The 15,421-nt window shown below is 41.4% G+C and overlaps 1 protein-coding gene across 2 annotated transcripts in view; it reads left to right on the plus strand.

The window, feature by feature from the left end:
• LOC143901403 (uncharacterized) overlaps positions 1-15,421 on the plus strand; it is a 34,788-nt gene that overhangs the window by 12,968 nt on the left and 6,399 nt on the right. The window lies entirely within an intron of this gene.

Raw genomic sequence — 15,421 nt, forward strand, 5'->3', positions numbered from 1 at the left:
AAGTAAAAAGAAAAAAGTTTCAAGATATTCACCGGAGATAAATACGAACTTGCTTTTCGCGGTTATATTAATTAATGCGATTACCTCGAGGCACGCGTTATCGATCTTCCAATAAGGAAAATGTCCGCGTCGCCGATGAAAAGGTCACGGATTTCGCTTCGCGGAGAAATTCCGCGAGCGAAGGGAAAGTCTGTGACGCCGCGCCGGGGGTTAACGGGAAGTCGTGGGACCCTTGTGGCGAGTGCGGAATTTCCGCAGGGGGGAAAAGGTCCACGAAGGGGCATGACGACGACGTACACGTAACCAAGATCGCGTGAGTATGGGCAACGACGTTGCGGACCCTTGACACTTGGAAAGGAAGGTGAGAGATTTTTTATGACCTTACGCAACGCCGCGAAGGTAATCTTGCGCGATGTTGCAGGGTGATTTTCGTAGCGTCACGAGAAACGAATCCACGAATATTTTATAGCTGATCAGACACGCTTGGTCAGATGTTATATTAGCGTAATCCTGCCCCTCGCGTATAGAGGGTGACGCGCATGGGAAATAGTAACTTAACGCGTCAATAGAGTAAGGCTTTTAATAAAAATTATAAACGAGGTAGAGTTGGTGTATTTTAGTAGAAATGTGCAGACAAGTACGAAGATTTGAATTCTATTCCAAAATATTATCAACTGTCCGTACAATAAAATACAAGATTTGAAAGTATTATATTGAAAGTATAGAGCTGATCTTTCGTTTGCGAAGATTGCGACGATTGCGACTAAACTAAGGCCATCGATCGTTCGTAGAATACTCCACAAAATTAATCAGATTTTGAAAATTTTGACGAAAGAGTTTCACATAAATAAAGTGGACAGTTGAATTCTCTATTCGCTTTAAGGGCGATTAATCTTTCATTTATTATAATTTGAAATTTATGTTTTGATATCTTGACAGAGAAAAATCCTTGATTTATCAAATAAAACTGTTACTAAATTTAATATTGAAGATTACGACCTGTACGTCAAAAGCGCATAGTTTATCATCCAATAACTACATGTAATTTAAATTCTGAGGAAGTTGAAGTTCAAATATATTTGCCGGCTGGTATTTATTTTACGCAATGACAGGATAGAAGGTATAAGTCGCGATCGAGATGATTTATAATCTGCGTGATAAAGCCTTTCATGACCATTATACAAATCGATGTTGATTCGCTGTGCTGTTTGCCGAGCAATTTGTAAGCAGAATGCATATAGCAAAGGTGAGAGAAATCTCGTGATGCTCGCGTGGTAAATGCCTGACATTTTCACCCCGCGGCGCATGAATAAATATGGGACCGAAAGTTTTTCTCGGAAGTGAACAACGCAATTCCGATTTGTCATCTTGAAAACAAAGTCTAATTTCTCTTAAAATCTCGCGGACATCACAGTTAGCGATCACCATTAATTCGTATTTATTTTTTTGCTTTTACTAGAATTCTAAGGCTAGTATTCTCAGTTTACTTTTATCGATAAAAGCGCGCTTTTATTTCTGAAATATTATAGTATATGATGAAACAGAGTTTCACATAAATTCAATGGACAGTTAAATTCTTTATCCGCGGTTTCCAAAAATTTATTAGACGGAGGAGGGTGATTAATCTTTTGTTTGTTACAAATTTGAAATTTATGCTTTGGTATCCTGACAACATTAAGAGAAAACTCTACCGAGAGTCTTTTTCTGAAGAATCGGATGTCTCTGCGCGATCGACGATCCGAATGTCCCACGCTCTTTGGAGACGCCGGTCGCGTTTAACGAGACTCCGGGAGTGTCACGATCGCGAACAATGCCGTTCGGCGGGCGGCGCAGCGAAAGTTTCTATTTACGGGTACACGGTGCAGGGACACGTCGCGCATACCGTGGACCGTAAGATGACTGTAGCGCCGAGAAGAGTCGGATTAAAACGGCAGACTAAGCGGCTCGGGGGATTACGACGGCCCGCGGCCGGTCGGACTCGGCGTAAACAAGCCTTGTTACGCGCTTAATTACGGTCACTCCGGGACGCGCGCGCGCTCGCGCGAGTGTGCATACGTGCGTATATTCGTGAGAATCTCCGTTCTGCCGTACCGGAGTACGCCAAATGTTCGAGTGTCTCTCATGCGCTCGGAATGCCGTACTCGGAAGTGGACATAATATTTACACCGCATTTATTTTCGGAGCCGGGCAGAGAAAACACTCGGCTCGCAGATGCGTATAATACCATTTTGCTTCTTCTCTCCGCGTCTCGTTACCACTTTCCAGGCTATCGCCGGGGTTCATTGAGCCACCCGACCCTGCGCTGCGGCGCGAGAAACTCGGAGGTCAATCGGCGACTTTTGCCTTCGACCGCACGCCGTGATAACATCCCCGACACTCGCACCCCTGTTTATACTCAATAAGAGATAATGCTCGCGTTAATCGATATAATGCGGGCTTTGTGCGCGCCTTCGGCACCGTGTAAAATTATATATACGGAGGAATCCGCGATACGCGGCGCGTTCGTCATTTCCGCTCTCGTATTCGACGTGACCTATTTTATTTTTTAACACAAAATATTCAACAACTTGAACAAGAGCGAAGAAAAAGAAGACGCAAAAATCCTTTTATTAATTGATGTATATATTATTCTGTTTTATTCGCTTTACTATTACGCAGCAAACGCTTCGACAAATAAATAGAAAATAAATAAAGTGATATGTGAAATGAGGTGTTTACCAGGCGATAAAACGATGATGATCGTAAGGAGGCATTTAGCGCAGTGTTGAGTAACAGAGGATGCTTGTCGTCGGACGGGTTTTACGCAGCGCGGACAGGCGCCTGCTTATCGCAAGTTTATATTCCGCGCGCGAAAGAATTCTTATCGAGGCGAATAGTTATACCATGCGTCTCGGTGCGGGTAACATATCCTCCTCGCGCGCCATTAAAATTTAATTGCAGAAACGGAGACGCTCGACGATTGCGCAAATAATGACGCGCGGCATTAACACTGACGATTTTAATCGTCGGAAATCAGAGGTTGCATAATTTTCTCGCGACATATCTTCCGGCAATTAAAAATTAGGGGCGAGAGCATCTCCCCTTGAGGCTCCCTGCTGTCTCGCATGTGTGCCGCGCTGTAAATTACCGTTATTACTGCCCGTCGAGATTAAACGTGACGGGCGATCAATCTGGATTATCGCACCTCAAATCAATGTACAATGTGCGTGCAATTAGCGCGTGTCGCACGTACTTATTGCTCCAGATATTATTTCACTTTTGCCATAAAAAAATATTCTTTTTTTTACATAAAAAGTATCTTTTATTTTTTATATCTTTTATGTGTCTTCTCTCTGTGACAATTTCATTAGAAAGAAAAAGAAAGCTGAAGCATCAAAAGTTTGCCTTTCGAATCGCGAGAATTACGGGTTCTCCGGAGCTTTACAGTTTACATCGCGGACCGCCAAATTATCGCGGTGGCGACTGGACGATGTGATCCGATCGGCGCGGCGGTCAGGACGGATGGTACCGGGGGCACCAAATTATTACTTGCGCGGTTCCCGCGCGGCCTGCGCGACCGCGACATAATGGCGAGATTCCGGGAAGGCGCGGTGCATCGGACACATGGGAAAGAGCGAATAAGGAGTGAGGGAGGGACCGAGCGTTGTCTTCGCTCGCGTCGCAGGCCGGCATCGTCGTGCGTGACAATTCGCCACGCTGCGCGCGATGACATTAGCCCTCGTGATGGAACCTCGGCGTTGTCGTGACGGTCGGTCACGCGATAGCGCCGGAGATGATAGTTCCCCCGGGTTAAACGACACGCCTCGAATCGAACCCACGGGGAGAAAGGCAGAAGTTTCGGATTACCTGACCACCCGGTTTAACCTCCGGAGAAGACTGTGTTTCCTCGTCTGCCGCGGCATTATTACGGCATTATACGGACCCGAAACGGTTTCTCCTCTTCTCTCTCTCCTCTCTCTGGTTGCCCGAGCGCTTTGATGAAGCCATCAGTTTCGACGAGCTTCTCCCGCGACTCGTTATGCGAAATCGCGTGAAACTTTAATCCTTCATGTCGTTGAATAACAGTGAAGTTTGAAAACTTAAGCGTTGATAATACGGAACTTCTTCTGATGCTCTTTTGTTTAGTTAGGAATGGGATTAATTAATTTAGAAACATTGTTCTTTAGGTCGACGTAATTTAAACAAAGAGTGCTGTATGATATAAAGAATTTTTGTTTAATTACAGATTTATAATTAATTTTCTTAGCAGCTGATAGGTATTTAATTGAGTTAATTCCCAATACTTTAATTTGATAATGCGTTTAATTTTATAATTAAATTGAAAAAACAGTTTCTCTGGAAAAGGAAACGACAATAAAATAAATAAATTGCGTCCAATTGAGTTTATGCATTTCGCCGGTTCTCAGGCCGCAGTGTTTATTTGCGCAGGAAGTTCGCGGTTTCTTTGAGTCATGTACCTGGGAGATACCTGGGAGATATTCGCGGTTAACGGAATGGAGCGGAAGCTCGAACGGTAGTTACCGGCTGATTGAAATTCGGCGTAAAGGATAAAACTTCCTGCCTGAACGATCAGTTTTCTTAGTCGGCGAACGTTGACACCATCGCTCAATTATAACGATTACATGACCATTTAAGTAACTCAGCACGTAGCATGCTGTGTTAATGGTTGAAGAAATATTGTTTTAATACTTTAGTGCCGACGTGCCTTTTTAAAATTCGCATTAAGCTTCTAAATTTCTATTTATCAATGTATTTTTGCAGTACGCACTCTAAATTCTAATAATTATGTCAATATTTATTAATTACTTTACGAAGAAAATATTACAGTAAAAATGACAATAAAGTTATGTTGAAAGTTATGCTTTTATTAAAAAATATTGTGCAAGATATTTTATATTTTACAAAAGGATTACTATACAATTGTTTGTAATATTTGAATGTGCAAGTTACAATAAATAACAACTTTTGTGAATTTTATATATCCCACTGTCTTGAAATTTTATGCTAAAGCTGGAAATGTATGACATTATTCATCGCGATAATTAAATTAATTGATAACCAATTTAACATTACTGATGCTAATCATCATCTTATTAGAAACCTGCAAGGAATTGATTGCAAAAATTGTCAATTCAACCAGAATTTTCGAAAACTTAGAAAATAAATATATATTTCATTGTAATCTATATTAGTATATTAATATTTTCTTCGCACATATATTAACAGTGCAGCTGTCAGATATCATTATTTAACAATTTAATAATTTAAGTTTCGCGACAGTGACTTGTGACGCAGTAACAGCTGTACCTGAAAGCGTTAGTTTCAATAGAATGCCGCAACAATGGAGGACGATGCTGAACAACCGTCAAAAGTCATTCACGTCACGCTGTGCTCGCGCCCATAATTCGTGTACATATTGCTAAGTATGCGTTCGCATTCTCTCACGTATCTCTCTCAGCGGAGAGTATACCTGCCGGGATATATAAAAGCCAACTCTGCGCTCTGAACGTAATTTATTTTCCGCGGTATAATACCGCGAATCCCTCAGTTTCCTCGTTCGTCATCGCGATCTTTTCTTTGTCCATTCACGGGCGCGCATTTCTATGCGAGCTGGTGGAAATCGTACGAGCCGGTAGTTTCCATTTCTTTACGTTTCGACGAGTTTACCGATTCACACCGAGACCCCTCTGGGGCACACGTTTCATCTTTGCAGAATACTTATACCTAGACGTCTTCCTGTTCGTTTTCATCGTTCTATCGTATTTAGTCGTTTACTTTAATCGTCTATTCATCCACTCTGTTTGTAATTCACTCCCGGATACTTATCTCGCTTTTGCACGAGTAATTCTCGGTATAAATAGAGATTTTACGTTATTTCCTTTCATTTCCATCTTTAACTCCTCGGGTTGCAAAACGTTTGCGCAGTTGCTCGTTGCTCTTCCACACTGAAAAAAAATTATTTGCAAGAAAATAAATTTTTTTTAATTTAGTTTTCTTAATTCAAAGAAGTATTAGGTAGATTCGAGAAAATATTTTAAACTCAGAAAAATGTTTTCTTAAATCTATCCAACACTTTTTTGAATTGAGGAAACTAAATTTAAAGAAATCTATTTTTTTGCAAATAATAAATTTTTTTTCAGTGCAATACTTGAAAATCTTTTCGCATTCTGTTCATAAAGGGGGCACGATTTGGAATTGTCGATTATATCCGCAGAGACTGAACTCGCTTCCCTACAAGCAAAGCTCGTTTTTTTTAATCGGTGCATTTCTTGATTTGCAAATGTTGAAGACCGCAAATGACGGTAACGGTAATTCTTCAGAAACGGATGTTAGATATTTTTTTCTCGGACAGAAACACATCGTGTGCGTGAGCGTCTGTGCGTGGCCTCGGGGCTGAACGAACGCGATATTACGCGGATATACATGAAAACGATTTTGCCGATATTTCCAGCGGAAATGCGAAGCGTTGCCTCACGACGGCATGATGCGCGGTTATGTCGGTCTCTATCGTTAAAACACTCACGTCGGAAGAACAACCGGTTTGCCATTCGTCATTCCTTGCTGAACACGTTTTTAATCTAACGAAAATTAAAATACCTGCGACTTCTCTGGTGAAAAAATCTCTCATAATGCACGGATTTTCTCAGAAATTCTACGAATTTCTCATATTTTAGATTTATTAAAAAATGGGAAAAAATGGTATATTTCTCACATACTTTCCGTAATTAGATGAGGATTTTTTGGAATATTCTATAGTATCTGTATGAAAAACTGATAAATTGCACGGATTTTCTCATATTTATTCAGATTTCTACAAAGATGTGTATTGGAAAAATCTGAAATATTTTATTATTATGTCCGAATTCAGAAAAATGTTCCAATATAAAAAATCTGAAAAAGTCTGAAAATTTCCATTGAAATTCTGATTAATAATACGAAGAATTCTGAGAGGCATTTTTCCACCAAGGTTTTCAGTCGCAATGATCTAAATATCAAATTGAACCGTGCTTAATGGAAGTGGCAAGTGTTCTATACCGTGATTAATATCAATTTTCTATCGCTATTAATTTTTAAATGTATCGTAGGAAATCACGCGTTTGCAAAGACAAATAAGCGATCGATCCAGTAATGGCGACAATACATATACATGCGGTCGCGTAACCGCGGTAGCGCGGCAGCGACGACGCCGAGGTTGAGAACTCGCATAATTGGAGTCAACGATGCGTACCGTGCGGCCTCGGCCATTGTCTGTGCGTACAGTTACTCGATTATACCGCGGACACGTATACCGAACAATTCGCACCGTCGACAAAAGTGCGCCGCTGAAAAATGTCGCGGTGTCGCGGACAATATAGGGTCGGCCGATGTGTGCTTCGCTATAATATTACGCGACGAAAAGTTATTGGAAGTAACGGATGAAAAGATATGACAATACCCTCCCGCTTCCCGCGACGACGCGACGGCAATAGAGAGAATTTGCATGAGAATGGAGTTTGTATAAGTCACCGCCAAGTTGCGCAAAGAGGAGCTCGCGCTGAAGAAGAAGGTTGAATTAAAAGGGATCGGTGGAAATTTATTTATAGAGTTTACGATTTCTCGGAGATTGAACATTCCATCTTATGGAAATTGACTCTCCCTTGTTATTTCAATTTTGTTTTCGTAAAGAGAGCTTATCGATTCGTGATTATTTAACTTGAGTAGCGTTTCTGCGCGAAAGTCGTAAATATAATTTTGCCAGAACCTCCGGGTATTCATTTTATTACTCATAACTGCGAACCGCGAGATATTTACGTCAACTAATTTAGATAATTGCGATATCAGTTTTTCTAAAACTATTTTACGACGCATATGTTCCTCAACCTTGCTGATAATGCAACAGGCGGTTCGCCGTGCATTAGTTGGTCTATTAGCGATAACGATTTTGTCGACGTATGCCATATCGCGAAATAAATTGAATTTCACATTAGCACAAATTAAAAGTAAAAATTTAAAATAACGCAAATTAAATTAGCAAAAAATATAACAAATTAATATGAAACAAAGTGCAACGAAAGAAAGATAGATAAAAAAAGTTGCATATATAAAGATAAATTTGAATAAATATTAAATACGACTCGTGATACAAACGCACGCTTGTTGAATCAGTGTCGCCGAGCTTTGTGCGTCGCTAAATGCCTGCCAATTGCAGTTGAAACGTTATCGGGGTTATATACGGGGTGCGGCGGCGTGCCTCCTTCTATCGGTCCCGCGCGCGCGTTTTTCATTGTTGCGCGCGCTGCATCCCGACGCACGCGATTCCCGCTGATTCGGCCGTTTCCTTCGCTCGTACGTCGCGACGCGACGAGCGGCAAACCTGCGCGCGACACGCGATACCATTATCAGCGACGCGGAGCAACGCACCGACGACGACTCCGACGCGTCATTGACCTTGCTCGAAATAAAAATACCGGCGCGGGCGGGCAGCCACGAGAGAGCGAATTATGCCGCGAACAGACGCGAAAGCTTGCGAGAGGGAGAAAGAGAGCTTTTCGTTACGTCGTCGTTGAGAGGTGACGTAACGCTGGCGTGACCGTGAGAGGGATGAATTTAAACCTGTCGAGACACGAACGTCGGAACGAGACGTCTCTTGGACGTGGGCCATCTGTCCCCGCGTCATCTCGCTTTTGTAATAGAAGGAACACTATATTAACATCATAATACCGGGAACTTGTTCCGACATTAACCGCGAACTCCGTCGGCTCTGTAATTATTTTATATCCCAACTAAATTGAAAGGAAATGGCACTGTAAGATAGAATTTGTAATTGTTATTTTCCACCGACTTTGATGCATGTGAAAAATTTAAATTAATACCGATTGCGATTATCTCAATTGCATCCACATTGATACCAAAGGATTTTTACATTCGTATGGAATAAAATTAAAACTAAATCGAAGCAAGATTGCTGCCACAGTAGATTTCAGTATTGTTCTTTCTTGCCTGATGAAGAGAAATGTTTCAATCTCTCTTTGGAGGAACTTCGATCTTCCAACTTTAACCCTTAAAGGCTACACCAAGTCTGACCGCTCTTCAAAAATTGATGTTTTTGGGCAATTTAATATTAATTATTGGCAATTTTTCTAATTCTGTTATATTCTTCAATCTTTTCTACCCCTATTTCATATATAATTCTTTAAGATTTGGTTGATTAGACCCAGCTTTATACGCGATCCAAGGTCCATATGCGAGGTCCATATATGGACTACGTAGCCTTTAAGGGTTAATACCGAATTTGATGAGACAGCAGCGAATCTGTCTTACAAACCAGCGTGGCATTTCCTTCGCTCAATATTTCGAAGGCTCGCGAGAGCGTAGGCCTTCTCCCGCCGCGTTTCTCATGCGTGTCTTTCTGGAATTGGTCGTGACCGAGCGGAGCTACTTATACGGTGTACCGTTTACGCATTCCTCTCGCGTTGGTCTACTATACGCGGTGCAACTGTTGTACCCTACGGGGCCCCTTTTCCGTCCCGTTCCCGGCCCCCGTCACCACGCCGCGCGCGTGTCTCCGTCTTCCTTCCTTCTCTCGAGAGGGAAACGCTTCTTCGGGCTCCTTTTCTGCGCGCTGACGTGTACCAGAAGAATGCTCGGGTTCCCCGAGTGCCTGATCGCCGGCTCGTTGCTTTATGCACAGGTCGAACTAGAGCCGTCGTGAAACCGCGGATCGGATAATAACGTCGGTTTCACCACGACCGAGTCGCTTTTTTGCGCTGAAAACGCGCGCGCTGCGCCATTCGATCGTTTAATTGCGAGCATTTAATCGACACGTCTGATGATTTAATCGCCGTTGTATAATAATGTTTTCGTCGTTGTCGTCGTCGTCGTCTAAGTTCAGGGTGAGGCGTGAGGTAAGCAAAATAATAATACCTACTCCGATGTTAAACGTCAAGTTTCCGGGATAAGTGAAGTGGAAAGCCGGGAATTTAAAGGCACTTCGCTCAGAGGTGCTCATGAGCTCTCGTACAAGTTTTTTTTTTACATATAATTTGGTATTCTACAACATTTCGACTTGCAAAATACGCTATTTTTAGTTTGTATCTTTCTTCTTAATTCTAAGAAAAGCAAAAGTACACTTTATTACGTCGGTCTCAAAAGTCTTCACGCGCGTTTAGAAGTTCTTTTACAATTCTCAAATCGTGAAACTGGGACGTATTCAAATTTCTTGTCCATCATTTTTTATGTTGCTCTAAAAATATTTTTATTACATCAATTTTTTTGTAAAGTAATACAATAATTTCGATCATCCTATGTAGACAAAAAAATATACGTCAACCGAAAAAAAATAACAAAGACAAACGATCCTCAGAATCGCGAGAGCAAAGCAGCTTTGCCGTTTCAATGGCAGCGCAAATTCTCATCGAGGGCGGCCACTTAGTCGGACTGCGCCATAGGGGCCAGGCCAGGGCCCGTCGGGGGCCCCCTCCCCGAGACACAATGAGCAATAGAAGAAACATTCTCCGGGCTTGACCTCACGCACGGAGTGTCACTTAAGTCACGCATACGCACGTAACTCGCGTTCACGGCGCGGCGTGCACGTGCTGGTTACGTATGCGTGAGCGCGTACTTGCGTGCGTGTCTCTTTAAAGCGCGTTTATCGTCGCTCGTCGACAGCCCCGTCACTCCCGGGTTTATTTATTTATTGTACGAGCTCCGTATGTAAGACGATAAAACGGAGCGCCGTTCGCGCGCGATAATCTTTCGCAGCGAGATTGATAACGTCGGTGAATGATCTTCCGACGAATGAAATGATACCGAGAGGAACTGAGCTGCTTTGATTTAAGAGAGAGCGAGAGAGAAAGAGAGTATATATATATATATATATGAAGAAAATTATATTTATTACAAAATAAAAATATTGCTCGTTAAAAAATATAAAAAACTCCGTTAAAAAAGATCTTACAATTTTTTTATCTTTCAATTTTTTAGTGTGATTAAATAATCGTGAAAAGAAATCTATACAAGTCCGTAATTAATTTCATTATCTTATCTCTTCCGTTAGCTATTTTTGTGTAGATATTTCAAGCTCCGGAGGGCGAGGAAAAAATATATGTGCGCAAGTGTGTTGGCGTAACAGCGCGCGCGGATGGGTAAGGGGCGAGATTGGCTGGAGAAAATTTAGTCATTCTTAAACGTAATTGGCTTACCGATTATTAACGTTCGAAAGTCGTTGAGTCGCCTCTCTTCTCTGGAGTCTGTGTGCCGTCCACTTTCATGCGGATTCGTGCACGAAAGACACGCTCGCGTCATTGTGAAGAACAACGGGCGTCCCGCCCTGACCATGAGGCGCACGAGTGCAACGGCGCGTAGGGTGTGCACGCAGCCGTGATGTACATTAATAGGCGTGTGTGTGTGTGTGTGCAGGTTGTGTGCCTGAGTGGACGACACACGTGCTCGCAAGTCCCTGAGCGAAAGAGACCGCTCATATTCTAACGCACACCGAGGAGCTCCCACAATCAGTACACGATCTGTCTGCGGTTTGTACACGGTGAGCCTATTAACAAAAGAATCGTCGTCTTGCCTTTAAATATACGACTTTACTTCTCCCAGATTTATGAAATAAATTTTAAAAGAATAATAACATTCGATAATTTTATAAATATAAATCGATGTGAATTGTTCGATAAAAATTAATCTCGAATTTAAATTAGTTTGAGATTGAATGAGAAATAATATCTTGTCAACTTTAATTAACTGAAATAATATTTTCAATTAATTAAAGTTTTAAATATAACTTGCAACTCTCAGATTTTGCAATTACGAGTGATTGCAAAATCTCTGATGTTTATATTGTATTAGGTACAATTTGATTTTCAACAAATTTTTTTAGATTTATCATTTAATACAGAAAGATATACATTTTAGACAATACGTCGTAAACAATATTAAAACATTGACAATATTAATTGAAGACGTAGTAGAGAAGCTTAATAAAATAAACATTCAGTATTAAAGAATTATAATCACAAAGTACTGAATAATAATAATTCATAATTCAATCTTTCTTATTTTGGAAGTATATAAATCTATATGTATAAGCTCAATATTAAAGAATAAAAATTGTTGAAAAAAAATTTGCATAAAAATACTAAAGAATTATCTCATAATTCGATCTTTCTTATTTTGAAGTATACAAATTTATGTGTAGCTCAATATTTTTTTAAAGAATAAAAATTATCAAAATAAAATTAAAAAAAAAATTAATTTGAATCGGCCAGATGCAAGCCTTTCGTTCGGCGTCACCAAGTATGCACAGGTATATCAAGAGAGCCGCGCACGTGTGGTGTGCACGCCGGCACACGCACACGTGTGTTACGCCTAACACACGACAACGTGAACGTGAAGCTCGAGAGTAGGGCCTCTCAGTCCATGCCGAGACTGCGCGCAGTGTAGATCCCGCGATTTCCGAAACGGAGACTCGGCCGTCACAATTGAATAAAGTCGGAGTCGCGTGTGATTGCGAGGATCAGTTTCGCGTCGCCGAATGCGGAGGATCGAAGGACGATCGATGACCCTGATCGATCCCGCGATGCGCTCGATCGGGGATCAACCGGCAATTTTTCCGCCTACAGAGATGCTCGCACACGTCATCGGCTTCTACTTCTACGCCGAATTGATGCGCCTGGAGTTGCAAATGACGATACAGCCGAATGAGTGCAAATTTTCTAAATTTGTTCTGTGAAAAAGAAGTTATTGAGGCTTTGTAAAACACAGTGTCAAGGAAGAAGGAAGAATGATCATAAAAAATCGTGTGCCGGCGCTGGAAAATAATTTTACATTCGTAAAGATAGTATCTTCCTGAATTTGCATTGATTCCCATAAGATTAATTCTAAATCTGGGAAAATCATCATTCATCCAGAGGATTACTGGATTCTTTAAATGTTTCTTCTAAAGGAAAATTGTTTGGGCAAAACTTCTATGTCGAATTATTGCGCCTGGAATTGCAAATGATACAACTGAACGAATGTAAGCTTTCCAAATTTGTTTCGTGAAAAAGAACTTACTGAGGCTGTATAAACAGGAAGAAGGAAAAATCGTGAAAAACCGTGCGCTGGAAAATAATTCTACATCCGTAAGAATGGTATCTTTCTGAATTTGCATTAAAGATTAATTTTAAATCGGGAAAAATAATCATTCGCTCACAGAGAAAAACTATACTTGTAAAGTTTTTCTTATAAAAGAAAATTATTTGGATTAAACTCACAGAATTTGCTCTCATAAAGGATGTTGCGTCGAGACAGGGGAGATTTAAACTTCCGATGACATTATCTGCGATGCCACATTTGATTCCCCACGGTCTCTGTGTGATCGATAGTGATTTGCATGAAACTCCGTGGACGCCGGCAAATGTTAATTACGCTCTTCCTAAGGAAGCTTTATTAAAGGAACTGTCCTCTTCCGGGATTATACCGCCTTATCGATCGCGCATTAGATTATCCTGAGACAAAGACGTCGGAACAATCACAGTGATAGTGTGAATTAAATGAATGTAGTTATGACGCGCGAAGAGAAACTTTCCAAGGATGTGTAAAAGAAGCGTCAAGAAACGTTAAGAGTGCGAGACTTTTAATATATCCGTTTTCTTTGAAAAAAAAAAAGAAAAAATAACTGAAAAGTTTTCTTGACGAGTTAATAATTATTTTTTTCTGTTTTGTAAATTTGTCGAGAACTTCACTTTCAACTGCGTCGTTTCTTGAAGTAATTCGGGGTTAAACAAAGTGACAAGGGTCACTCTATGTCCACTCTGTGTAAAGTATTCCAGGAATTCCCGAGGCGGGAATAGACCTTCCGCGTAAGACTTCGTTCCGAAAGATATCCACAGTTTCGTCGAAGTTCCTCAAGGCTCTCCTCGATCGGACAAGTTTCGTCACGTTGATATCCGGCGTCATAAAATACCTCGGAGGCGATATAAAAATTTGGTCGTGGCGTCAAAAACCGATGTCACAATCTCTCATCGTATACGTTACGAGCTGACGCTAACGAAGCAGCCAATTAGGCATCTCACCGGTGCATGGTTTTACATATACAAACATATGCAAATATATATATAAGGTGGCCGAAAGAGAGTGTATCGGCGAGCGCAACGTCCGGCGCGGCGTGGCAGCGCGTGTAAAAAAAAGGCCTCGTAAAATCGGGCGCATCCGGGCGATACGAGAAGTGAAAGTGCGTTTTGCACAATATGACGGTAACCCCGGGATAACGGCGAACGCGACAGCCGCGGCATCAGTGCGTCGCAGCGACGAGCGACAGTCGCACCGCGGCGTCATTGCGACAATTTCTGGGTTGAAGAAGCTGCGAGGCTGGATTTTAATAGCCACACGTTAATTCGCCAGACTGGAAAGTTCGTCATCGTCTCTAACGATTCATGACAACGTGACACGGTGCGCGTGAGCGCGCGCACGACGCGCGTTATGCTCCGGTTTTCTTCAAGGCCGCTGTCGAGGGTGCGCCGAGGGAACGGAAGAAGGAAGTGGGGTCCGACCCCGCGGAACTGATGTTACTTCGCGGTTGGTCTCGTCGTCTTCCGGCTGCCACGTGGACGGCTGCGGGGAAGACATGGAGACTATATTGAATTGTAATTGCAGATTGGATTACACGGTGGCTTGCACGATGGGAGATGTAATTGAATTGGTTAGAATGCGCGCGACGGAATGAGGAATTGATGCTCGGAGTTGCGCCCGTAATTGGCGTGACGAGGGTACACCGCGTGACAGAGATGCTTTTAAGCCGCGCTTTCTTCCTCGACAGTTTTCCATGAAGATTTCATGCGTTTACGAGTTGACGTGATGGGCATTTAAGTTTTCTCATCTGGAGCGGTAGAAAATGAGCAAGAGCTGCTTATTGTCTATCATTAAGTTATTTTTTAAAAAGCGGAAAGGTCCGAATGACCAATCTCCTCTTGTGTTTATCGTATTAGATTTGGACGACATTTCAGAATTTTTAAATCAGAGAGTTAATATTAATATTTAAATACCATTTAAATACCGTATGTAATAACATGAAAGAAACGATACCAAAAAAATTTCTTAGTAATATGCATAATTGCGTCTATATATTAAAAAAAAAGGAGAAAAAGAAAAAGAGAAAATACATCACTCCGTTTCTCAACCATCGAGCTTAAAAAAAAAAAAATTCTTCTCATTATTCTTTACGAATGTGGTCGGTCGTGCAGGAATATATAAAATACGAAAATTACAAAATAACGGTGAGAAAATCACGCATTTTTGCAATTATATTGTCGTAATAAAAAAAGAGCTTTTATTAAGTGTCGATGGTTGAAATGCAATTGAGTTATCACTCTGTCGAGTCAATTTACTTTGGAGCAGCAGTAACATGTTCGAACGTTTGTGATCACTACATATCAAAATGCACGAGTCATCACACGCT

Source organism: Temnothorax americanus, unplaced genomic scaffold (assembly GCF_048541705.1).
Source record: "Temnothorax americanus isolate GAGA-0224 unplaced genomic scaffold, ASM4854170v1 Scaffold33, whole genome shotgun sequence".
Taxonomy (NCBI): Eukaryota; Metazoa; Arthropoda; class Insecta; order Hymenoptera; family Formicidae; genus Temnothorax; species Temnothorax americanus.